The sequence below is a fragment of the Lithobates pipiens genome, unplaced genomic scaffold, assembly GCF_037356315.1.
Source record: "Lithobates pipiens isolate NorthernLeopardFrog02 unplaced genomic scaffold, aLitPip1_a1.2 Scaffold_13, whole genome shotgun sequence".
Lineage (NCBI taxonomy): Eukaryota > Metazoa > Chordata > Amphibia > Anura > Ranidae > Lithobates > Lithobates pipiens.
Window position 1 is genome coordinate 117,886,021 of NW_027507718.1, and position 27,350 is coordinate 117,913,370.

The following is a 27,350-nucleotide window of genomic DNA, read 5'->3' on the forward strand; positions in this document are numbered from 1 at the left end:
CCCCCCACCCCCCATACTTCGGCTAGTGCAAGGGAGGGTTATGACCCAGATTCGACCCCCCTTCCCCCCCCCCCCCATATCTGTGCCCCACTGCAGAGATTTCACTTCCTGTCCCATAGCCAAACATGAAGTGTGAGGAAATCCCTGCAAATTAAAAAGGAATTTCTATTTCTATTCTATTACTTTACTGGGGACAACTCAAAATTTGGAATTTTCTTTTAATTTCAATGAGAATGGTAAACAGAACAAATAGAGGATGAATCTACCCGAAGTGGGGCACAGACAGCAATAAAAACATAAACAAGCATTCTAATCCATCTCCACTCTATTAAAGGGTTTTGCCTTTAGTTATACTTTAACCACTTGCCATATAGCAGAATGACGTTGGCAAAGTGGTTTCAATACCCTGACTGGGCGTCATAGGACGTCCTCAGGATATTAAGCCGCTGCCCGATCCTGCGGCGATCGTTGTTGCGGGGTGTCAGTCTGATTTTTTTAATTTTTTTAAATTTTTTATTTTTTTTTAACAGGGATATGTATATAGTGTATGTGAATTGAAGCTCCACACAATTTTTTAATCCAAAAAGTTTATTCTAATACAGGGTCAGGCAGCGCTCAATTGAAAGGCCAATGCCTTTCAAGGGTTAGACCTCCCCTTTATAAGGGCCTGGAGGTGGACAGGGGATTTGAATGGCAGAAACATTGGTCAGCACCTGGTGGTTGCAGCCATCTCTAAGCCCTAAAGAATGCAGAGTGGTCTAGGGCAGCCTTTTCCAACCAGGAAAGCTTGGAAAATACTTAAAGACTGATCCAAAATTACCAAAAAATGGTGTACAAGCTTGTGGGCAGGATGCAGTCTGCCTAATTTTTATTTTTTATAAAGCCATAGATCAGGGGTAGCTTATTAAAATTCAAGGCGCTCTGGTCACTAAAAAAAATAAATACATTTACAACCAAGCTCCGAATCACAAGTCTGTGCCATTAATGATTATAACAATTCTTTTTTTTGGGCTCAAGCCATGCTCTCTGATGCTTTTCATGCAGTTTCCTTCACACTCTGTTAATACCCTGAATGCAAACGTCCCCAATAAGTCCCTTAACATCAGGTACCCCCTACCAGAGTAATTTGTTACATTGGGTGTCCCCATCAGACTACCCCATATATCAATTGCCACTGTCAGGGTGTCCCCATCAGTGTCCCCTTAAAAATAAAGTGTGCCCATCAGAATGACCCTTATTTTATGTTAGGGGGCACTGATGGGTACATTTTACATTAAGGTGCATGCTGATGGGCACATTTTGTTGTGCCCATCAGAGTGACCCTTAATTTGAAATGTGCCCATCAGCATGCTACTTATTTTATGTTAAGGGGAAAAACAAAGTGTGCCCCTCAACAAAACATGCCCATCAGTGTGCCCCTTAACAGATTATGACCTAAATACCTTGAGGGCAGGAGAGGGCACATTTGGCGAACTGTAGGGGGGCAGAAGCTGCAAAAATATACCTTGCATGAGCGCCAGGAGCAGCAGGGGGTGGGGCGTGCGTGACATCAAGTCCGGCAGTGAGAGCCCCAGCAAGGAGCAGGAGGCAGGGCGCACACACGTAACGTCATTGGTTGCTGGGAAACCTGCGGTCCCAGCAAACCAATGACTGCTGCTACATTGGCCGCCTGGGCAGAAGCATCGGACCACAGACTGCCATAGACCATCATTGTGCAATATTACAACCTTGGGCACCAAGCGGACCCACCACCAGTGACCCAACAAATGCAGACATAATGAGTTGATAAGGAGTACGGTGGGCACCTGCACACAGCATCCTCCTTGTCAGCACTGGGGTCACGTTATTTGCATGGGGGGGGGGGGGGGGGGGCGCAGAAGATGAGGGAAAAGAAATGCTGGAATACCAAATTAGAAAACGTGCATTTGCTTTGGAAGAACAAATCACCTTTTATTGATTCAAGCAAGGCCTAGTTTTTGCATGTTTAGGTCTACCTTTCTAACTTTTGTAAAACACTTTCAATAAATACTATTGAAACAGAAAGATGAATTGCCTCCAATGTTGGATGTCATATGCATGTGGATGCTGCTGTAATATGTAAACTATTAGCCTTATTTTTTACATTTTAGAACAGGGGTCTCTCAATACTGTGTATAATTTAAAGGATGCATTGGCTGGAAAAAGGTTAGGAAACACTGGTCAAGGGAAATAAAAATGGAAATAACGCATTAGGACATAATATTATAGCGTGGCCCTTACATCCAACACTCTCCCTTCAGTTACAGTATAAAGTGGCCTTAGATGCATTTTGGTTTGCAGTAGCTTCCAGCCTAGAATTTAAACAGCACCACCACACACAACCAACCCTTTAACACGATCCCCCTGGACCACTACATAAACACACATGCTCCCAATCCTATATGACACTATTGCCCAAACAAAAACAACCTATTGCACTGTCCAATGGGGACAAGCCATACACAAATACAGACTACTGAATACATTTTTGCGAGGGCTCTAGCAAAAAGTCTTGCACACCAAGGTATGGTATGTTTAGTACAGGCCTGATCTACAGGCTGGGTGTCTCTGCAATGTGTGACTCATCACTGATTAGATCCCAAACTAGATAACACTTCATTTGCCAATGGATTGTATAGCAAACAATTGAAGAAAAAAAAAACATAAACTTATGAAGCTTCTTTGCAGTTACTTCCTGTCTACTGTACTCCAACAATTACTGCATGACATTTCTCAAGGAGGGTTTCTTGGCAGAGCGAATAGTAAACCATGGGTACATTATTGTGTGGTTTAATGGCCACTTCTACTGGAAATCTGAGTGATAGGATGAAAATCCAGGAGTACAACTGGAAGGTGGCGCTACAACAATTTCATCACACTGTAAGAGAGAGTGCCCACAAACTGACCTCTACAGCAGTGTTACCAGATAGGTCATCAAAAGCTGCAGATTTAAAAACAATGAAAGACTGCAAAATACATAGACATGTTAAAGCTTTAAGGGAATTTTAATGACCAAGAAGAAAACCTATCATGAAAAGTATATGTAGGCTGCAACTTCCAACATCTCCTTTTGCAACTGCCCTGCTACCATTATTATGCTTTTGATTTCTATACTAGGAGTCTTTGCCCTGAAGCGTACAGAGAAAAAAAAAAAAAAAAAAAAAAAAAAGGATTTTTCACTTTTCCCAGACAAATTTGCCATTATGCTTGTTCTGGGAGCAACAGGCATACTGAAGCCTAAGCAGCCAAGCAACTAGAGCAGGTCTGGTCCTATCTACCCCTGAGCCAGGTTTAAAAACCTAGGGGCTAGTAAATACTGCCCATGCTCTGTGCCACCCCCTGCTAGAACCATCATGCATGTCTGGTGGGGGGGGGGGGGGGGGGGGAATCACTCAGCCTGCATGAAGGAGCCTTCAAGAATGAGCTTTCAAGCAATGGGCAGTCAGGACACTCTGGATCCATGGGACACCAGAATTTTGTTAGAGTCCTGGACAATCTTAAATCTGGGACTATTGGAAGGTATGGACATGGTGCAAACACCACACAATGTTGTAACACACTGCAAATTTAAATAACTAAAAAGGCAAAAAAATAAAAATAAAATTTTTGGGACTGTGTGGAGAGGGATAACGTGTCTGGTTACTATTGCTGTCTGTTACCCCGTTAGGGAGATTCACCCTATTTACAATCATTGAAAGTAATAGAAAATCATATAGTTGGGGTTAACATCAAAACAGGAATAGATGGGAAATCTTACAGCGGGGACACTTCTTGCTTTGGCTATGGGACAGGAAGTGAAGTAAAATCTCCCAAATGAGACACAGATATCAGAAAAATTGATATGGATTATACTTCCTGCTACAGGTGGCATTCACCACCTAAACTAGTCACAAAAAAAAAAAAAAAAAAAAAACGAGTAATGTGGGCCCTTCAGCTGGCCTTACAGTGAGAACCAGCCTAGTTTCTGTATGCCCTCATGCCAAACATCCTTTGATTGAAAGCTAAAAAGGGAGTCAGGGGGAAATTAAATCAGCCGAAAAGAGGTTGCATCCCATGCAGCTGCTGTTCAGGTATTAAAACTGCAGCTGGCTGTAATGCAATAGTTGGTACTGCAGATTTGTCAATCTGCACTGTATAGCAGTTCTAATTTTTAACAATCAGTGCATGGCCAGCTTAAAGCTGTATGCACCAGGCCATCCCTCTCATGCTTTCCACCTCCTCCAGCCAGGTCCATACCTCTGTTCAGCCAGCATGAACAGCTTTGCAGGAGCCTGCACAGTGCGCACACAATGCACCGATTGTGGTTGCAATTCTTTGCATGTCTCACTGCAAATATTTAATTAATACACATTATTTCAGTAGTGTTGCTGCATTTACTACATTTTTCCAAAAGACGGACTATGCATTTAAATGATCTAAATTTAAAGAACACAAATGTAATATAAAACACAGCTTACCAGTCCTTGGATATGGCAGCTAGAATCGTTTTTGTTGAATCTTATTTTTCTTTACTCTCTCCTAGTGGTCCTGCCTACGAAGTAGCAGCATTTCCAACCTGGGCTGCTCAGTCCTGATTTGGAGCACAGAAAATGTCCCCTCTTCCTATCCACAACATATTGAGAGATGAACTGGATGGAGCCAAAACACTGCTTGGGCATTTCTTTAACCACTTCCCGACCAGCACACGACGATGTACGTCGACTGAATGGCACGGGCAGGCATATTGGCGTACAGGTACGTCCAATATTCGATGCCGCCCTGCCATCGGGAGCGCGCCGCCGCACTCCCACGCTGGTCGGGACCCCGTGAGTCCAGTCGCGGGACCCGCGGACTTGATCGCCGCGGGCATCCCCGCGATCGTCTCACGGAGCGGCCGAATAGAGCAAATGCTGTGTAAACAACATTTGTCTATTCTGCCTAGCAACTAGTGACGCTGATCTCTGCTCCATGTGATTGGAGCAGAGATCGGTGTTCACTAAATGAAAGCCCAACCCCCCCACAGTTAGTAACACACCCCTAGGAACACTTAACCCCTACACTGCCACCCACTGGTTAACCCTTTCACTGCCAGTGTCATTTACACAGGAATCACTGCATTTATATAGCAGTGATTACTGTATAAATGACAATGGTCCCAAAAATGTGTCAAAAATGTGTCAAAAATGTCCGATGGATCCCCCACAATGTCGCAGTCACAATAAAAAAAAAATCGCTGACCGCCGCCATTACTAGTAAAAAAAAAAAAAAAAATAATAAAAAATGCTATAAAACTATCCCTATTTTGTAAACGCTATAACTTTTGCGCAAACCAATCAATAATCGCTTATTGCGATTTTTTTTACCAAAAATATGTAGAATACGTATCGGCCTAAACTGAGGGAAAAAAAATGTTTTTTTATATATTTTTGGGGGATATTTATTATAACAAAAAGTAAAAATAATGCGTTTTTTTTTCAAAATTGTCGCTCTATTTTTGTTTATAGCGCAAAAAATTAAAACCGCAGGGGTGATCAAATACCACCAAAAGAAAGCTCTATTTGTGGGAAAAAAAGGACGTCAATTTTGTTTGGGAGCCACATCGCACGACCGCGCAATTGTCAGTTAAAGCGACGCAGTGCCGAATCTATATATATTTTTTTTTTTTGGGGGGGGGGGGGGGGGGGAGGAGCAAATAGGTGAAGTTAATGGTTAAGGTTTACATTTAAAACTGAACGTCACCCAAAAGAGAAAGGAGAGCAGGTAGTTGACAGGTAATCATTTCCACTTGATCACCTAGGCCAGTGGTTCTCAACTCCTGTCCTCAGGACCCACTAACAGGTCATGTTTATAAGATAACTGAAATACATCACAGGTGATATTTTCTGCTCAGTGATTGCAGTATTCTAGTCTGCATCTCAAGGTAATACTTAAAATCTGGCCTGTTATTGGGTCCTAAGGACAAGAGTTGAAAACCAATGGCCTAGGCGATCTGAGCAGACGTTCTTCCTTCCCCCATCCTGCTCGCAGCCTTCTGTAACGTGAACCACTTACCAAGTAAAGCAAGAATTACACATGTGCAGGTGAGCAGCTGGCTGTAAACCCTCAAGGCGTTACAACCAGCTGCCACAGTTAACATGCCAGCACCAGGGACCTGAAGACCGGTGAAAAATAAGCCTGGGTGAGGACTATGTTGGGTCGAGTATTCATTAAAATAGATTTTTCCAGAACTGACTGAAGAACCAGTTTAAAGCAGATCTCCACCCAAAAGTGGAAGCTCTGCTTATTTGCCTCCTTCCCCTCTTCCGCTGCCACATGTGGCACCCTTTGGGTGAAGTAAAACTTGATTTGAACAGGTACCCGCTCCCACGGCAAACTCATCCAGAAGTTCGGGCCCCCTCCTCCACCACCGAGCCATTCACAAAGTACAGCACACGCACAGTAAGGAACCAGCTGTAGCGCTTTTCTGTGGCATTGGCAGCACCTGGGAGCCTATTGAAAAATCAGCTCGGGTGAAGAGAGGATAGATAGAGAATATATATACATATATATTATACATATACACATATACATATACACACACACACACACACACTTTTACTTCAATGAATTTACCCATCAATGGCCTTTTAATTCTATTAAATCTTGTCATTTGCACAGCTAGAAAGGTTAAGTATTTCCTGACAGAGCAAATCATTGTCCATGCTCAAACCATGAAATAGCAAAGTGATGTTACCGACTGGGGAGAGGTGTGTATCAAAAAGCCAGCTAAATAAAGCTGCATATCTTTGACAGATAAGGCCCCTTTCACACGGGACGGATCAGTAATGATCCGACCCGTGATTATCCGCTCGCTCAGCGGGGATCGCTCCGTTGTCGCCGCTGAGCCGGCTGCGGACAGGGCGGTCTCCGCACACTGTGCAGGGACCGCCCTGTCAGCTCTCCGCTCTCCTCTATGGGGATCGGATGCGCACGGACCGTTTGTCCGTGTTCATCCAATCCGCTCTGCAGACAGATAGAAAAATAGGATTTTCCTCCGTCTGCAGAATCGGACAGTAGCGGAGGCGGACGAAATCGGGTGTCTGCGCATGTTCATCTGCAGACACCCGCTATCCCATAGGGATGAATGTATGTCCGTATTTCATCCGCAAACGGGTGGATAAAATACGGACATATCGTCCGCATGTGTGAAAGGGGCCTAAAGCAACAAACATATTTGTAAACGATTTAGCCATGTGCCAGGAGTTCTACAAAAGAAACAAAAAATCCATATGCACAAAAACATAAGAATAGTCTATCAGTTTCCAGAAGTCAACATTAAAAAGAAACCTATCCTCTTGTATGGAAATTGCTTTTTCTGATTCTGAAAATGTACATTGCCTGGCTGACATGTGAAATGATTGGGGTCAGGAACTCAGGAAGTACTGCAAACAAATAACTGCAAAATCAGGAACCGACTCTCCATGCTGACTTCAGTGATCGGAATGCCTATCCCAGGTCAGGGACTCATAGTACTGAGGAAAAACAAACAGGCAACCAACATTTAAAGAAGTGGTCCCTAATGGCAGCATCTGTAGGTATTGCAGTACAGCTTTAATCTTTTTTGCTGTATAACAAAATGACAACACAGGCATGATTCTTGCAGCTTCACCCAGTTTATTCCCAACACAGCCTGGTGCAGATGCTGATAAAGTCATGCTCGTATTCCTGTGCCTTGATGGGAACCTCCACATTGGTTACCCACAATCTGTTTACTACTGTAAGAGCTGATCCTCTGCGCTTCTATATTCTCTAGAATTAGCCAGAACACATATATACACACACACACAGAGATATATATATATATATATATATATATATATATATATATATATATATATATATATATATATATATATATATATATATATATATATATATATATATATATATATATATATCTATATATATATATATCTATATATATATATATATATATATATATCTATATATCTATAAATATATCTATATCTATATATATATATATATCTATATATATATCTATATCTATATCTATATATATCTATATCTATATCTATCAGTTTGCCCGCTACCGTTTCCTGTGCGGTCTCTAGTATCAAAACATTGATTTGAGGAGCAGAAAACAAGTCACAGAGAAAGTCTGAACTGTGAATAAGAAAGTACTGCAGCCTTGGATAAGCAGCCACACAGCATTATCATAAGGAGAGGAGAGAAACAGCAGCCTACATACTTTTCAGGACAGGTTACCTTCCAAGCAAAGCTGAACGATGTGCAGTCACTTTAAAACAAGCTGTTAGTAAGCTTTTAACAAACTTCAGGTTGTCTTAGCAGCTTGTTTAAAGTGACAGTCAGAACTCTTAAAAAGTATTAAAAACACACACACACACACACACACACACACACACACACACACACACACACGTAATTGGCCAATTGTATTAAAAGATAACAAGCTTAAAAAAGGGATTGTAAAGTCAGAATTCTTTTTTTTTTTTTTTTTTTCATCTTAACCAGTTGCCGACCGCCGCACGACGATGTACGTCGACAGCATGGCACGGGCAGGCATATTGGCGTACATGTACGTCCCTTGCCTCCCGCGGGTCGGGGGCCCGATCGGGCCCCCGCCCGGTGCCTGCGGCGGTCGGTTTTCGTCCGGGAGCGATCCGGGACGAGGGGGCGGCCATTCATTCATGGCCACCCTCTCGCGATCGCTCCCGACGAATAGGAATCCCCCGTGACATCACTTCCTCTCCTGTAATGTAAACACAGGAGAGGAAGTGATGTATTCTCTCCTCCGTGTCGGTATTTTTCGTTCCGACACGGAGGAGAGCGGATCGATGTAATATTTTTTTTTTTTTTTTTTTTTTTTGCATTGGTGTCATTTGTGACTGTAATAACTGTTAGGGCAGTTAGGGTTAGCCCCCTTTAGTTCTAATGTACCCCCCTAACCCCCCCAATAAAGGTTTAACCCCGTGATCACCCCCCGTCGCCAGTGTCACTAAGGCTGGGTTCACATTGCAGCGGTTTATGAGAACGAATGTGATTCGCACCGCACTGCAGTGCAAATCACATCCGATCTCTGTGCGATTCGAGTTCAGCCATTCGCCGCACCCGCCGCAAATTCGCACGGGACCCTTTTTTTGGCCCGCAGCAGAATCGGATCGCATGGGTGTTCACACCATGCGATCCGAGTTTGCAGATCGCACTGCGATATGCGAACTGATCTGGGGGTGTCAGTAACATTTCACTGACACTCCCAGCAGTTCGCATAGGGCAGTGTGAACTGCCGCCGGGAGGCATGCGATGCGGGAACCCGCCGCGCATTCGTGGCGTTCCCGCATCGCTCCAGTGTGAACCCAGCCTAATAAGCGATCGTTTTTCTGATCGCTGTATTAGTGTCACAGGTGACGCTAGTTAGGCAGGTAGGTATTTAGGTTCGCCGCAGCTTTTTATAGCGCCAGGGACCCCCATATACTACCGCATAAAGCCCCCTGATTGCCCCCTAGTTAACCCTTTCACCAGTGATCACCATATAACTGTTACAGGTGACGCTGGTTGGTTAGTTATTTTTTTATAGTTTCAGGGCACCCGCCATTTATTACCTAGTCTCACTAGTGTACCCCTAAATTTAGGGGTGTCTACTTTCCAAAATGGGGTCATTTGGGGGGGGTTTGTGCCATCTTGGCATTTTATGGCCTTCAAAACTGTAACGCCCTTAGAAAGCCTGAAGGCGGTGCTTGGTTTTCGGGGCCCCGTACGCGGCTAGGCTCCCAAAAAGTCCCACATATGTGGTATCCCCGTACTCAGGAGAAGCAGCAGAATTTATTTTGGGGTGTCATTTCACATATGCCCATGGCATGCGTGAGCAATATATCATTTAGTGACAACTTTGTGAAAAAAAAAAAAAAAAAAAAGTTTGTAATTTTCCCGCAACTTGTGGCAAAATATAAAATATTCCATGGACTCAACATGCCTCTCAGCAAATAGCTTGGGGTGTCTACTTTCTAAAATGGGGTCATTTGTGGGGGTTTTGTGCCATCTTGGCATTTTATGGCCTTCAAAACTGTAATAGGTAGTGAGAAGTGAACTCAAAAATTTACGCCCTTAGAAAGCCTGAAGGCGGTGCTTGGTTTTCGGGGCCCCGTACGCGGCTAAGCTCCCAAAAAGTCCCACATATGTGGTATCCCCGTACTCAGGAGAAGCAGCAGAATTTATTTTGGGGTGTTATTTCACATACGCCCATAGCATGTGTGAGCAATATATCATTTAGTGACAACTTTGTGTAAAAAAAAATATATTTTTTTTTTTTTTGTCATTATTCAATCGCTTGAGGCAAAAAAATAAAATATTCAATGGGCTCAACATGCCTCTTATCAATTTCCTTAGGGGGTCTACTTTCCAAAATGGGGTCATTTGGGGGGGTTTTGTACTGCCCTGCCATTTTAGCACCTCAAGAAATGAGATAGGCAGTCGTAAACTAAAAGCTGCGTAAATTGCAGAAAACGTACCTTAGTTTGTAGATGTGACAACTTTTGCGCAAACCAATAAATATACAATTATTGACTTTTTTTTTACCAAAGACATGTGGCTGAATACATTTTGGCCTAAATGTATGACTAAAATTGAGTTTATTGGATTTTTCTAATAACAAAAAGTAGAAAATATCATTTTTTTTCAAAATTTGCGGTCTTTTTACGTTTATATCGCAAAAAATAAAAATCGCAGAGGCAATCAAATACCATCAAAAGAAAGCTCTATTTGTGGGAAGAAAAGGACGCAAATTTTGTTTGGGTACAACATTGCATGACCGCGCAATTACCAGTTAAAGCAGCGCAGTGCCAAAGTGTAAAAAGACCTCTGGTCATTTACCAGCAAAATGGTCCGGTCTGAAAGTGGTTAAAAGCATTCTTTGCATTAGGATAAAAAGCCTTCTGTGTGCAGCCGCCCCCCTCACAATTACCAGAGTTCCCTCTCTGGCCGCGACTGTCTCAGCCAGAGATTCTCCCTCCTGGTAGACTGAGAGACAGCAGCAGCACCACTGGATCCTGCTAAAGTCAACCAACCAATCAGGGAAGAGATGGGGCAGGGACAGGCCTTCATGTCCAAATGGAGACAGAGCTGTGACTCGGCTCAGGTGCCCCCATAGCAAGCTGCTTGCTGTGAGGGAATGGAACAGGAGGGAGAGGCCAGGATCACAGAAGAGGGACCGCAGAAGAGGGGGTATCAGGGCTGCTCTGTGCAAATCCACTGCAATAGAGCAGGCCAGTATAATCTGGGGGGTGGGGGAATGAGACTATATAATCACTTTAAGGTTTTTCCCCAAACACCCTAAATAAATTTACAGAAGAATGGAAATTGCCCCCTAATGTAATCTAATAGGTTGGCCAAGTACCACTTTTATGGACAGAAATGGTTTTGGTCTGTGGGAGGTGCCAGGCATACAAGAATAATAGCCCATCAAAATAGAAGACGATAACGTTTTACATCTAGGTCCAATAGAAGTAAATAGCAGATTGACAAAATTGAATGTTTAACGCCTCCCATGTCACATATTAGAATGTTCTTGTGGCAAACAATACATGGGTCAGACCACTCGGAAATTGAAGGTCCAACTGGGGGAGCCCACTAAATATATTAGAAAATGCCTTCAAGTGGAACTTTGGTCAGAAAATTAAGTCACTTCAGGCTGGCCTCTTTTGCAGGCGTAGCAATGTAAAACATAAGTGCCTATAATGTTTATAACACAGTCTCACCCTGCTCTGCACATTCTCAGTTGCTCTTCATTTATGGCATTGTGCTCAAAATCAGAGCCACTAGACTGACAGCCTAAAGATTTATTGCTGCACAGGGGCTCTGGGCTTCAGCAAAATATTTAGATATATGGCTTGGATACGTTAAATCACAGAAATATTAATGTGGCCCTAGAAATTTTTTTTTTTTTTTTTTTTAAGCAATTGGTAGTTTTGATGTTTTGGGGTCTTTTGTCTTCTGCCAAAATATACACTTATTTTTTTAAAGATCCTGTTTTTCATATTTGATTAAAAGCATTTTTTGAGCTGTAGATGTATTACTACATTAACATTACATCTTGTTATGACTGCAGTTTGTGACACCAATTTAAATATGGCTGATTCCATCATGCTTGATAATATGTATATTGGGAGACAGGAATCTTAGGATAAGAAGCAATGTTGGAACGTGTAGAGCGCATCTGTGACATCATGCACACAAATATATTTTTTTGACTCAAACCTCCATCAGCACCTTTTTAGACGGCACCTCATCCCAATTCAAAATATAAATAAGGGGTATAGGAAGGAAAAAGGGGATTTTTACAGTGCTGGTATAAAGGTACAGGAATAAGAAAAATCAACACGTAAAACAATTTTATTAATTGTTAAAATTTGCACATTTGCAATCGTTGCACAGTTACAATCAAACTTTGCTATTGTTTATTAGCTTGCATATCCCCTGAGGAAGCTGTTGCGAAACATGTCGGGATAGATGACTGCAAGCCTTTTTCCCACCTTCTGCATTATGTGGACCGGTTTTCTATGCCACTTTGTAACTATGCAACAATTGCAAATTTTAACAATTATTAATAAAATTGTTTCACATGTTGATTTTTCTTATTGCTGTACCTTTATACCAGCACTGTAAAAATCCCTTTTCCTTCCTATACCCCTTATTTATATCATGCACACAACATATGGCATGCTATGGAGATTAGCTGGTGCTCTGCTGGAAGGGTGATGATTGCTTTGGTCTCCCTCCAGGCTTAGAATCACAATACTGGAGACTGCATAGTGGCCATATTACGATGCCTGTGATCCTGTAGTGCCACTAACGCACTTTTATTGTGTGAGCAAAAGATTTTTTTTCATTTATTTTTTTTAAACCAAAAGTTGCCATTGCTTTGATGACTGTGGGCTGTGATGTAATGAAGGCTTTAGTGCAAGGATACGCAACATATGCGCATTTCAACTTGCCTTTGATTTGGCGGTCACAACTGCTGCCGAGTGCAGTTTTGATGGGTGGAGGAACACATGGCGATTGTCACTGAGAATGCCAAGAAGTTTATCAGATTTTTATTTGGATGGACATGTGTTTTTTTTAAAAATTTTATTGGGTTAGATATCCAAGTTTTGCACTCATAGTACAGCACACCTCAAAGATTGATGTTTTTTCAGGACCTTGCTGGGTCCCATTGGTTCTTTTAGAAAAAGAATATCTTATTGGATGTATGGGTAAAGAAACTGTAAAAAAAAAAAAAAAATTAAAAAAAAACATCTCTATACTTACCTGCTCTGTGCAAAGGAATTGCACAAAGCGGCCCCAAACCGCCTCTACTCTGTTCCCCCACTGGCGCTCCTCTTCTGTGTCAAGTTCCCCCATTGGAATGCCTCTGAACATTCCATGCTACCCACATTAGCACAGAGCTACATAGCTTTTATTAGCTTGCAGACCAGGTCCCCATACAAGTGTTTGGGAACAACAGGTAAGATGTTTTAAAAATAAAAAAGGCACTGGATAAAGCTTTGAGTCAGTTGGGAACTACCTGTGGCTTCTGTGCCACAGGTTGGGAACCACTGTTCTAACAGGTTATAAACAGATTCTACAAATAGTTATACCAGATAATAAATATGCTGGCCTGCACAACTGCTGCTGTACAACCAAAAATACCAGATGTCTATTACAAGTTATCCACAAAATAGCCTAACTACTCTATTCATGTTACAGTTTGTAACAATACCTTAAATGACACAAGGTATCATTGTAAAACTCATCAGCACCACCTATGAATTACTCCTAAAAGCAGTAACAAACCTAACCTTGCCTCAAAGCAGGGTCCTGAGCCATTTTCAGCCTCAATCTGCTGCAAACTTCCAACTGGCCAATGCTCATCACGCAACCTTTTCATCTACACTAAAGTCTGGATGTCAAGTTCAAGTACAGGTGTGATATCTTGCTTCCAGGGGATGCAGAAAATTGCTGAACAGTAAAACTTATTTATGCCCACTTTTGAACTCATTCAAGTGTTTAGCATCATGCAGACATCCCTGCGATAGAGAACTGCTAGGAGAAAATCAAGAAGGCAACTTTAGACAAAATTTATTGTACAAACTTACTGCAGCCAATTGCAGAGCTCAATTTTCATCAAACTAAGTCTTGGAAAAAAGTGGGCCTCATGTACGCAGATGTTCATCAGCTTCAAAGCCCTCCAGCATAAAATCTACAGTGTTTTCCCACACCAGGAGAGTCACAGGTGCCATTTACATATATTTTGCATATGCCATTGCTGTTGCATCAGCGTTTAACTGCGCATGTTATTTACCTAAACACAAATGTGCATGCACAGGTAAATGCCAATGCAGAAGTAGTGTGCATTGTGTGCCAGACCACACTACACAGATCACATAATGGTCTGTTCTCTAGCTATGCTGGGAACTCCGCCTGCTCTCCTTCAATAATCAGACCTGTCCTGACTTCCTCCTCACACAGGCATTCAGCATCCTGCCGTCTCTTTCTCCCCCCCCCCCCAGTGCTCTCAGGTCCTTATGCAGCTAACAGGATATGTGATGAAAAATAAAAAATAAAGTTTAGAATGCTTTTATATATTTTTACACTAACGTTTTACCTTTCAAGGCGAGGGTTTACATGTACACTCACCGGCAACTTTATTAGGTACACCTGATCAATTGTTTATCAGCCAATCACATGACAGCTACTCAATGCATTTAGGCATCTAGACATGGTAGAGATGATTTGCTAAAGTTCAAACCAAGCATTAGAATGGGGAAGAAATGGGATTTAAGTGACTTTCAACGTGGCATGGTTGTTGGTGCCAGACAGACTGGTCTCAGCATTTCAAAAACTGCTGATCTACTGGGACTGTCTCGCTCAACTAGATTTTACAGAGAATGACTTGAAAAAGAGAAAATATCCAAAATGCCTTGTTGTTGAAATAGAAAGGGCAGACTGGTTTCAAATGATAGAAAGGCAACAGTAACTCAAATAACCACTTGTTACAACCAAGCAATGCAGGATACCATCTCTGAATGCAAAAAAAAAAAAAAACATAGAACCTTGAAGCAGATGGGCTACAGCAGCAGAAGACCACACCAGGGGTCACTGCTGTCAGCTAAGAACAGGAAACTGAGGCTACAATTTGCAAAAGCTCACCAACATTGGACAATAGAAGATTGGAAAAATATCGTCTGGTCTGAAGAGTCGATTTAAGCTGCGACATTCAGATGGTAGGGTTAGAATTTGATGTAAACTAAATGAAAGCATCAATTCATCCTGCCTTGTATCACTGGTTCAGGCTGGTGGTGCAATAGTGTGGGGGATGTTTTCTTGGCACACTTTGGGGCCCTTGGTAGTGGTACCAATTGAGCATCAGTTAAGCACCACGGCCTACCTGAGTATTGTTGGTGACACTGTCCACCCCTTTATGACTACAGTGTACCCATCTTATGATGGCTACTTCCAGCAGGATAAATATCACAAAGCTCAAATCATCTCACCACTGGTTTCTTGAACATAATGAGAACACTGTACTCCAATGGCCATGACAGTCCAATAGATGACCTTTGTGATGTTATGGAACGTGAGATTCGCATCATGGATGTGCAGCCGAAAAATAAGCAGCAACAGCGTGATGCCATCATGTCAATATGAACCAAAATCTCTGGAGGAAGGTTTTGTTTTCAACACATTGTTGAATCTATGCCACAAACAATTAAGGCAGTTCTGAGAGCAAAGGGGGTCCAACCCGGTACTAGCAAGGCGTACCTAATAAAGTGGCCAGTCAGTGTATTTTAAAGTGGTAGTAAACCGAATGCGTTATAATTTTTTTTTTTTATATCCCCGCAAGGCAACGTTATGACTTTTTTACCACATTATGAGATTCGCCTTAGACCCCTATCACATTGTGCCGCCCATAGGGTCGGATTTTTGGCGCATTTCAGCCGCTAGCGGGGCACTTTTAAGCCCCACTAGCAGCCGAGAGAGTTAAAACCACCCGCAATATCAGCATTTTGCCAGCAGTATAGCCGTGCTGCTCCACTGATTTCAATGGGCATGAGCAGTGGAGGAGCGGTAAACACACCGCTCCTTCACCACGCCAAAGAAGCTGCTAGCAGGACTTTTAGTGATGCCCTGCCAGCGCACCGCTTCAGTTTGAAAGCCCGAGACAATGGAGCAGCTGTTTGAGGGCAGATTTGAGGGCCAGGGCAGCTGTTTGAGGGCCTGCAAAACACCCCTTGGGCGTGAAAGGGGTCTAAGAATGGAAAGCCCTCCAGTGCTGCAATGTCACAGAGAGGCCTGACATTATCCCCTGGTCTTCCTTCTGGGTTCTTGGGCACTGACTACACCAGGGGCATGACGACATCACTCCCATGTGCCGCCGTTTACAGCACAGGCTCTAAAGGTTCGGCACATGTAAGCCAGACCTTCAGAGAGCATGCCATGCATCGGTGATGTCATTAGCTACATGCACTCTAAATATCCCAGAAACTGTGCAAGTTTAGCAGATATTCACAGTACCTACAGGTAAAGCCTTATAGGCATGCCTATTAGGTACACCAGTGGTGTGAACAGTTTACTACCACTTTAAAACTACAGTATATTGGGCTCTCACATCTTTTCCCACATTCTTTTATCTTTACTTCTTTTTTCTTGAGAGCAAAAAACAGACAAGTGATATACCCATTGTCTGTATTGGAAGAGCATCCCATGACAACACCACCTGTTTCACAAGTATGACTTTCTCACAACACCCACACCTTGTGTGTTCAAGCTGGAGAATAGTGATCATGCTATATTTAACTATTCTTAGTCCATGTTCCCTTTCACAGTGAGAAAATTAAAACTACACACATTTCAGTTTATGCTTGGAAAGCTATATTCATGATTGTCTGCTACTAAGTAGACCCTTTTAGTGCACATCATGGCCAACTACAGTGCTCTCCTGCTTTCCATAGTGGAGTCTGTATTGTTCACTTGAAAGTTGTACATCAACCACTTGGCCTGCAGTGCAATAAAAATGCTCTTCGCCATAATCATCAAAGTCACCAAAAACTTAAAACCACTATTCTGATCTGTAAAGCAAAATGGGAAGCCAACAAACTGACAAATATATTAAAACGTAAGTAAGGAAAAACACTTGACAGGAGCACAACAGTACCTCAAACAAGGCAAAGTCAATGATTCACAATACCCATTCTGAAAATGCTAGTTGCCCAGTTATGCTTAGCAATAGAACAGTTTAAAAAACGCAAAAAAATTTGGGGATGGAGTGAAGAGATTATAGAACACCTGTTGGGTTTTTATTGCTGCCTGTACCCCAGTTTAGTCAGATTCATACCATTTGTCCCGTTTACTGTTGTCACTAAAAGTGAAAGGAAACCCCAAAATGTCTGGGGTGCCCCCATAATGGAAATGAGGGGAAAATTTCCAATGGGGACACTAGTTTTGGTGACTTGGGTAAAAACTGGTGATTTCCTCTCATTTCCTGTTTTGGCTATGGGATGGGAAGTAAATTCACTCCAATAGGACACAAATTGCATAACAAAACCTGAAAGGCGTTATAACCCTCCCTTACACTACCAAAATAAAAAATGTGCTTTCAGTTCTATCAAGGAAACGAATATGTTCAAAGAAGAAGAGGTCAGCAATTACGAGTTTTTATTAGTACAGTTTCCCTTTAAATAAGCGCAGAGATGACTTTAATGCTTCATTGTTTCCAATAGAGGGGAATAAGATGCACAGCTTGAGCAGCCTACATGCTTCGTTTCATAACTGTCCAAAACTAAAGTAATTTTTCACAAAGTTCTCATGTTGCTTATCTGTGTTGCTGACTTCCTGTATGAGTAAACTGAAGGACACTGCAATCACCTTGTTTTGTGAAATGGCAGGGACCTAGCTTATGTAAATACAACGCAAACCTTATGTTTGGGTCAATACATGCAGGTTTCCATAAAATGGTATTCATATCAATTATAAAGTTGTTGACTGATTTAACTACACAAGCGCTCTACATACACTAAATTTTGCTGACAACTCCAAATGTACTATCGTGAGGAACACTGGTATAGGACCAAACCAAAACTTAACCGATTAGGGAAAAAAAAGGAAGTGTTAATTACTGAAAAATTAAAAACTATTTCAAGCTTAGGGTTTGGAAAAGATACAACCTACATAACCTGTGTGTCAAATGTGAAAAAAGGTACCAGAGTCTATTTTGGAAGTTGTGCACAACTGGCTTTTGTCGGCTATGGGACATAGAAGAATAAAAATGTGACCCAGTAAGAATCGGCGTGGCAGCATTAATGGCGAGAGCGGAAGATCCAGGCTGAAGCTACCCTTGGGCCTGATGCACCTTTCACAGCAGGAAGGACAGAAAGAGAAAAAAAAAAAGGAGGGGGAGGGACTTTTATTATGACAGTGAACCCTGTCTGAGAAAAGGGTTAACAGGCGGGGATGAGGATGTTTGAAGATACATAGATCACACCAGGCCCCCTCCCCTCATCTCCACCTATAGCAGTAATACACCTAAATATTGATCAGCACATTGGACAATGTCAGATAAAGCACATCAGTCACCCTGTGTAGCAGAGATGACCACTCCTATCACTGACAAATCCTTCTGTGCCAGCAGAGCAGAGGGAATAGCAGACAGACCCCCAATACCTTTCCCATCACACAGGCGCACCCCACTGTGACACAAGAGGGACTCACATTAACCCCTTCTTTACACGCCAGAAAACTTCTGTATACTACAAGAGGACCACAGCGAGGCGGCTGATGGAGAGGAGACGTGGGGAAGCTACAAAGTCCCTGGACGATTCCCACCACCTCCTCCTCCTCCCCGGAGTCATCATCATCATCTGCCGCCGCCGCCACCCACCACCTTTTAACCCCTTGTCGGCCACGAGTAACGTGGAGCGGGTGTTTCCGCGATGGAGTTCAGGCGAGATTAATGGTGGTGATGGAGGAGGGGGGTGAGAGCCAGCTGACCTGCTCCCCAACCCCCCACTCCTAATAGGATAACCGGAAGAGACCCAACAATTGCAGCCACATACAATCATCACCTAATCGGCGATCAACTTCCAACATTGTTCCCAGCAGTGATGTAGTCGGGCATCCGCATTCCTTCCCCCAAAACACGAGTGAAAAGGGTGCTAATTACTAAGTGTCAGCTAATGAATCCTTGGCGCCCCTCCCCCACCTACGAGGAGGAGAATCTGTGACTCATTAAATAAAATAATACTACAACTTTTTCCATAGGATTCCACAGCATCCAGCCGGAGAACAAACTTCCCGCCCCCCAACTTACGGTGTAGCCGGCTGGGCGGGGTGGGCCAGGCCGGGAGGAGGCCTCTTACGCCGGGTCCTACACACACGGATCCCCGGTAGTCCTGGCCTCTGCTCACGTTGCCAAATAATGCGCCTCTTACACATGGAGGCTCCAGCCGCCTCCTGTCCGCGCATGCGCAGCCGGCTCTTTAATCCTCCAGACCCCAAACAGGGTGAGGGGAGCGGGCTCTTAAAGGAAACACCAGGAGCCCGTCCAGTCCGTGTGGATGGAAGTTCAGGCCGACTGTGCCCGGGAAAACAGCATGGGGGCAGAGCATAGATCGTAGGGTCCTCCTCCTTCCACTCACCGGAACAAGCCCATACAGGAACACTGGACATACACACCAGGCACCCTGTCACTGAAACTACATGTCATCTTATGTCACATCACACGATCCGATATATACACTGCGATCACCTCTCCAACAACTTCCAACTACATCCTAAAGTCACATGGAAGCACCACACGTGTCATCAGCCTCAATGACCTTTCCACATCAGCCCATTATGCGCTTTACATTTGCTGTCAATAATGGCTTCCCTAGCACGTGACCTGGAAGACACAGCCGGCGCCTCAAGAGTTAATAATCCAACAAGGCGTTTCCACAAGGAAGTGACATCTGCTGTAATTTATAAGACTGGCCTGGCCTGTTCCACATAATCTGGACCCAAGTTGTCTGTGTCAAATCGTCACTACAGGAGAAAAACAACACACTAACAATGCAAAAAACGAATTGATGCCAACTACTGCCCCTGCCTCTGAAAACAACTGGGACCTGGCCACATCACCTACCTAATCAAAACCACTATTGTTTGTAAAATACTGGACAAAGCCTAGGAGACATGGCATTAAAGTGTCCACAATCACACTGTAAAATGACCCACTCAGTTTAAAATAGAAATGAAATGCAAAACATTTGTGTATACATATAAAAAAGGTACATATAATGTTTTTATAAGTAATCACATTCCCTGTTTGCAGCTGCATAAGAGCCGGGACAAGGAGAAACAGCAATACACTGATCTTCCCAGTGAATAGTTGGGGGGGGGGGGGGGGAATCTGTAAGGTGACCTTACACTGGACCCTCCTCCCTGGTCCCACTGTACCAGACTGTCGCAATCTCCGCAAGCCCCACTGTCAGACAGTGAAAAGTCACTTCACCAGTCCAGGGATTTGAAAACCCAGCGGTTTGCTCACGTGTCTGGATTGTTAAACCAGTACAGATTACAGAGATTCTAATTGGTCAACACCATCACATGGACATTGCTTATTCCGATTGGTCAGCAAACAAGCAGAGCTTACCCTTTTGGGTGGAGCTCTGCTTCACCAGGGTTTTTAAAAGTTTCAAAAAGATGCTTTTAAGAAGCAAACTCTCTGCCATTCAATTATTTCCTAACTCAATAAACCCCCCCCCCAAAAAAAAAATTCAAATCAGATCAAATTTTCAACTTTTTAAAAGAAGAAGCCCTTGTCATAACTTTCCAGTCTCAGGCCAGCTAGCTGCGTAGCTCTCAAGAGGGGTCCATTGCATCCCTGTTCTCTATTTCAGGGGCAAATCGGGTACACATTTTTGCCTGAATTCAGAGCTGAAACAGAGCCAAAAGAAGCACAGGACCCTTTTCCCGCCCCCCCCATCTTGCAAATTGGATGTGGAGAAACCCAGCCCTAAAAGGGGTTGTAAACCCTAGTTTTTGTTCACCTTAAAAAGGCGTTAAATTGTTTCGCAAATACCGTGCAACATAAAAAGTTGCAATGACCGCCATTTTATTCCCTAGGGTGTCTTCTAAAAAAATAATAATACGTTTAGTGGTTCTGAGTAGTCTTGCAAAAAAAATATGATTTTTACATGCAGAATAGGCCCAGTATGGAAGTGGTTAAAACAAACTGCTAGCATTTTGGAGGAACAAAAGGTTGCAATAGAGCTCATGTATAGTGGACCAGAGTCCTCTTTTCCAGGGCAGGACTTGGTTTCTTTGGCAATTGAAACATTGTTTAAAGAGATGCTCAGGAATCATTACAAAATTCCCCCCAGCACCCTTTACCTGCCACAATACGGAAATACCTGCCACCCCTCCCCCTTCTCCAGTGTTATTTACCCAATTTGATGGGTGCAGCCACTCATGTCTACAGACCACCGGGTAAAAATACTGATGGACTGCCTGTCCTTACTCACCAACATCCGCGAGACTTGAAAGAGATTTACCTATACAGCTTCAACATTGTCACATTTAAAGTGGGAGTCCGCCGTTACTCCGCGTTTTTTTTTTTTTTTTTTTTTTAAAAGCCAGCAGCTACAAATACTGCAGCTGCTGACTTTTAAAATAGTGACACTTACCTGTCCAGCACGCCCGCGATGTCGGCACCCGAAGCCGATTGCTAGGTCGTCTGTCGGGTCCTGCCGCCGCCATCTTGGGTATGGGAATCAGGAAATGGAGCCTTTCGGCTTCATTTCCCGGTTCCCTACTGCGCATGCGCGAATTGCGCTGCGCAATAAGGGCGCTCCCCGCTGCCTCTGGGAGCTTTGTGTTTCCCAGCAGGCAGCGGGGCACTTGCGGGAAGGGGCGTAAGTTACACCCCTTTCCGCAGAGAGCTGTCCCGGAAGTGGGTGCATTTACCTGGATTATCCAGGTAACTGCACCCCCCTCCCCCCGAAAGGTGCCGATTGTGGCGCCGGAGGGGGGGAGGATTCCGATGAGCGGAAGGTCCACTTTAGGGTGGACCTCCGCTTTAAGTCTATGGCAGACAGCCCAGGTGGATATTTACCAGCTGAATTGTAGACAGCATAGGTTACCCACAGGAGGCAAGAACCTGCAGGGGTGTTTGAGAGTGGCACAGTGGAGTGTATTGAGGGAGCTAGAGGAGAGAGGGGGGGGGGGGGATTTTGAGGACTTATATATTTCTGAACTTGGTTAACCACTTCCTTACCGTGCAAATTCCGGCACTTCTCTCCTACATGTAAAAATCATAATTTCTCGAAAATTACTCAGAAACCCCAACCATCATATCTGTATTTTTTTAATTAATTTTTTTAGCAGAGACCCTAGAGAATAAAATGGCGGTCATTGCAACTTTTTATGTCATGCGATATTTGCGCAGCAAATTTTCAAGCGTAAATTTTTTATTTTTTTTGGGGGGGGGGGGGGGGGGGAGTAAAAAGTAAGCCCAATTTTTTGCATAATGTGACAGATATGCAGAGTAAATAGACACCACACATGTTACGCTTTAAAAATTGCTAAAATTTAAGTAAACATCCCTTGTAATAAGAATGGGGCATGGTAGGTCCTTTTTATGCAGACCACACACCACACTATTCATGTTTCGAAGCGAGTTTTTTTTTTCTTGATGGACACCACGCCAGTCCGGAGGAGGTGCGGGGCAGGAGTTTAGGCGAGGCCACTGCTTCAGCCTAGTCCACTGGTCCAGCCTCGTGGCCTAAGCCGTGGCCTCTACTAAAAACTCCTGCCCGCAGCTTCTCACTACTGATGGTACTGTGGTACAAAAATAAATATGTTTTTGACTTTACAAGAGGTGCTGTAAATTATTTATGCACACATTTCTGAATATGGTTTCCTATTTCACAGCCTGACCAAAGCCACCTGTGAGGTATAGTCAAACAAGTCTCAATATGGGTTCTCCCAGCATGAATTACCTGACAAGAAGAAACCCTGCTGCCATACATATTTGTACAGATTTTGTAATGTTATCCCTACTTTTTTCATTAATACAGTGGTACCTTGGATTATGAGCATAATTCGTTCCAGAAGAATGCTTGTAATCCAAAGCACTTTTATATCAAAAAGGGAGTTTCCCCATAAGAGTCAAAAGGAAACTCAGATAAATCCACAGTGACTGCCATTGTTTGTAGTACCACATGTGGTCAGAGGTGGGGGTCGCCAGAGATAATCGGGAACGGAGTGTTTCCGAGCGACTCAGAGTGTCACCTGCTCCCCCGCACCTCTGGCCAAAAGCTGTACTGCACTTTGGCTTGAATCCTGCTAGTCTTGCGAGACAACGTTCACAAACTGAGTCAGGATAAAAAAAAAAAAAAAAAAAAGAAAGTGTGTATTAGGAAACGCTCATAAATCCGAGGTATTACTGTAATCTAAAAAAAAAAAAATTGCTTATGGATCTGTTGAGCAAAAATTAGATAAAAACTATGTGTCCTTCTGGACCTTGTTCATACCCTTAAAAGGTGTTACTAAACCCAGTAATATGAAGATAGTTTATCTGCCGCTAAAGCGCCCCCCCCCCCGTTTATACATCTTTTTACATTAAAATATTGCCACTATACCCTTTTAGCCGATCTGTATACCACGGTCTCTGACAAACTGCACAGTTTCTCCAGTGCTGAGAATTCAGGTGGGAGGAGATTTCCACTTCAGCCTGCATGTGGGATGTCAATATGATCTGAGCATGTGCAGGTCGGCTACTCTGCATGTGTTAGCTGGCTTTTCCCCAGATACAGTGCAAAAGGGAAGGATCTGTGCTCACAGTATAACACAGCATGTTTACACAATGCAGAGGATTAACCCCTTAAGTTTCTCAGTGAGTATAACAAGCATGCTATGCTGCATATACAATTTTTACTGTTGTGGGTTTAGTAACACTAATGCATTTAGGGGCCCCATTAACAATTTTGCATTACCACAGTGCATGTTAAATGGACAGCTATATTGCAATTTATTTTGAATGGCAGCCCAATGCACCTGCTTTGCAAAAAAAAAAAAAAAAAAAAAAGGGAAGAGGTTCCTGTATGAACTGTCACATCAGAGTACATTTAGCTAGCTTAACAAAATGTGCAACAATGTGTGTTACTGCACCACAAAAACGTAAATGGGTCAAACATGTCCTCCTTTCCCTTGAGGCTGTATTAATCAAGTTCTTACCATGGATTCATTCTATCAATATTCTTTTGTTAGTATAGGACCATTTTATTCTGGATCAGGAAAACCAACGTTTATAACCTGTCAGTTTGTTCTTTTTGGGCTCTTTTGTCCTATTGGGGAGATTTCCCTTCATGTTCTGACCCATAGTAAAAACAGGAAGTCAAAAGGAAATCTCCGCAAAGAAAATCTCCTGGGGCTAACCAGCCACCAGAATTAGTGCACCCACTGGAAGATTAACCCCTCTATTAAAGTTATGGAGACCACCCATACATTTGGGATTTTACTTTCAATAAAGAGGACAAGAAGAGAGGGTAGATCTCCCAAACAGGAGCAGAGGTAGCAATAAAAACCTGACAGGTGTTCTAATCCCTCTCCACTCCATCTAAAATATGTTGCCTTTAGTTATACCTTAAGTGTGGTCTTCAAAATTGGACAGTGTTCTAAATGGGACCAAAATAAAGTTCTATATATGGGAATCAGAACCGGCTTTCTTTTGCTGGTGATCAATCTAGTGATGCAACCCAGAATCTAATTTGCTTTCCCACACTGTTTGCTAGTTTTCAATCACTCGCAAATATATACTAGTAGCAGTAGTATAAATAGTTTTCTCTGTAGCCATTGACAGCACTGTTCCTCCGATATTGTACTCAGAGGATTCCTTTTGCTCCTAAGTGCTTATTTTGCATGTAGGAACATTGAGTTGTAGTTTTCAGTGCTTGGACCAATCCTCTAGCAAGGTTACAGGTTTCATATTACAAACACCTCCATGAATATTAACCCCATTACACACCTCTGTGTCAGAGAAAAAAAAAATCATTAATATGCATGTGTATTGTGTATACACACATGCATACAGTATCTCACAAAAGTGAGTACGCCCCTCACATTTTTGTAAATATTTTATTATATCTTTTCATGTGACAACACTGTAAAGTAGTGAGTGTAAAGCTTGTATAACAGTGTAAATTTGCTGCCCCCTCAAAATAACCCACACAATCATTAATGTCTAAGCCAGCCATTCTCAATCAGGGTTCCTTCACAGGTTACTAGCGGTTCCTTGAGCTGTGGCCGATGAACCACCTTTTTGGAGGTGCCTTCAGAGTTCAAAGGTTCAGCATCACTTAGTAAAGCCAGCAGTATGACACCAAATAACTTTAGCTGTCTTTAAGGGGGGCATTCTTCCTTTTGGCCACCAGTATCAGGGGCATTGTTCCTATTGACCCCTGATAAATTGGTTTTAGTAAGGGTTCCTCGAGACCTGAAAATTTTTGGGGTTCCTCTAGGGTTAAAAGGTTGAGAAAGCCTGGTCTAAACCACTGGCAAAAGTACACCCCTAAGTGAAAACGTCCAAATTGGCCCGAAGTGTCAAAATTTGGTGTGGCCAACAATATTTTCCAGCACTGCCGCATGGCGTTCACCAGAGCTTCACAGGTTGCCACAAATTTACAATGTTATACAAGCTGTACACTCACTACTTTACATTGTAACAAAGTGTCATTTCTCCAGTGTTGTCACATGAAAAGAGAATACAATATTTACAAAAATGCGAGGGGTGTACTCACCTTTATGAGAATAAAATTTTATTATATATATATATATATATATATATATATATATATATATATATATATATATATATCACACACATACACATATATACATATACACACACACACTTTAATTACACTGTAAAGAAGAATGTAAATACTTATCTTTCCTGCTGCTCAACACTGAACATTGTGTTCAGCAGAGTCCCCCCCTAAACTTAAAGTCCTCTAACAAAGAAAACCTTGCAATAACCAGTGACAGCTGTGGGGGATGCAGGTTCCTCCTGCTGACCTCCAAATCATTACAGGTTATAGCAGTGATGTGAAGGTCAGCAGGAGAAACCAGGGGGTCAATGCCCCCAAAAGTTTTGTTCTTCCAGTGGACTTCAGAGGAAGACATCTATTGAAGAGTGGCATTTAAATGTTAACTTATATTCTTATACAGGGTATAGGTTAAGGAATTAACTAGTAGTAGGTCAACAGGAATTAACTAGGGACTGCAGTTGAATTTAAAAAAGTTACTATGTGTCCATTAAAAGCAACCTGCAGAGCCAGAAATATAGAAGCTAGCCTACCAATCGTATTCATATAACTGCAAGCTTCAGGGATGTGCTTAACTTAGTTTCATTGCATAAAAAGGTATCTAGCCCCTGTATGTGCAATCCCAACATTTTAGTGCACCCATTAAGCATAGGTGCAGCATTCAGCCTTGCTATCTGCAGCCTGTCTAAGGCCAGCCACACACTATACAATTCTTTAGAGTTACCAAAAACATAGGATAGGAGGTCAAACCTAAACACTTTCCAGTTGGTATGCAACCAGGAGGCCAGTAAGCATGAGCTCCGGTGTGTTCGCACACCCCACGTGCAGAGCCCGCCAGGAAGTCAGCACTGCACTAATCCCAAGCAGTGAGACATTGTCCCAATGCGCACCTGCAGAGATCAGGAAAAGTTTCACTGCCTGCGATTAGCGCAGCGTCGACTTCCTGGCAGGCTCTACATCCTTAATGGCCAGCCTTAGGTCTGGTTTACAGGCCACGATTGCAGAGGCACAGCACAGGGGGGTCAGGGCCAAACCACTGCTCCGTGTACAGGGCACTTTCGCCCCCTTCCTTCCCCAGCCCAAACTGTGTGGTGTGCTGTGTGTTTACACTAGACTGGTGATCAGTGAGTAAAAAGCAGCTCATACTCACTGATCATCAGCCGGCTGCAGCGATCTGCTTTCCTCAGCGATGACTTCTGTGTGAGGAGAGGAGGAGCAAATTGCCTAGCAACCGGCTGTTTACATCACATGACGGCTGTGATTGGACACGACCGTCATGTGATCAGGAGGGCCAATCACAGAGCCCTCCTGCCGATCTAAGATGCGCCGTGTCCGGGTGACATGAGCACATCGCGATGCTGGGGGGGGGGAAGAGAAAGAGCGAGAGAGAGAGAGAGAGAGAGAGAGGGGGGGGGAGAGAGAGAGAGAGAGGGGGGGGGAGAGAGAGAGAGAGAGAGAGAGGGGGAGAGAGAGAGAGAGAGAGAGAGAGAGAGAGAGAGG

General features: G+C 43.2%; 1 protein-coding gene across 11 annotated transcripts in view; it reads right to left on the reverse strand.

Annotated features, from left to right (window-relative positions):
* GATAD2A (GATA zinc finger domain containing 2A) overlaps positions 1–27,350 on the reverse strand; it is a 150,856-nt gene that overhangs the window by 101,627 nt on the left and 21,879 nt on the right. For 3 of the 11 annotated variants that reach the window (XM_077475437.1, XM_077475436.1, XM_077475438.1), the window contains exon 1: positions 19,355–19,650. The exons of 2 other annotated variants lie outside the window; for them this stretch is intronic. The gene's annotated coding sequence lies outside the window, so the exon portion shown is untranslated. Of the gene's footprint in view, positions 1–19,109; positions 19,130–19,354; positions 19,653–19,682; positions 19,798–27,350 lie in introns of those variants that run through there. 6 more of the 11 variants (XM_077475440.1, XM_077475439.1, XM_077475444.1 and 3 more) reach the window with 5 other exon arrangements.